The sequence below is a fragment of the Corvus brachyrhynchos genome, unplaced genomic scaffold (genome assembly GCF_000691975.1).
Source record: "Corvus brachyrhynchos isolate BGI_N302 unplaced genomic scaffold, ASM69197v1 scaffold2321, whole genome shotgun sequence".
Classification (NCBI taxonomy): domain Eukaryota; kingdom Metazoa; phylum Chordata; class Aves; order Passeriformes; family Corvidae; genus Corvus; species Corvus brachyrhynchos.
The window spans coordinates 9,754-9,980 of NW_008236288.1; the positions used below are offsets into that span (position 1 = coordinate 9,754).

Consider the following 227-nt stretch of genomic DNA (forward strand, 5'->3'; position numbering starts at 1 on the left):
CGGGGGGGGAAGGCCCCCCCCCCCGGGGGGGGGAAAGCCCGCCTGGGAGGAAGCCACGCCCACCGTGAGGGGAAAAAGGTCCGCCTTTGCGAAAGCCACGCCCACCGTGAGGGGGAAAACCCGCCTTTGTGAAAGCCACGCCCACCGGGAGGGGAAGGACACGCCCACAAACGAGGCGGGAAAGCTCCCGCTGAGGGGAGGCCACGCCCACGCTGAGGGGAGGCCAA

General features: G+C 70.9%; 1 protein-coding gene across 1 annotated transcript in view; it reads right to left on the bottom strand.

Moving 5' to 3' along the window:
- LOC108449819 (potassium voltage-gated channel subfamily C member 1-like) overlaps positions 1-227 on the bottom strand; it is a gene marked incomplete at its 3' end in the record, with an annotated part of 8,023 nt that overhangs the window by 7,056 nt on the left and 740 nt on the right. The gene's annotated exons all lie outside the window — the stretch shown is intronic.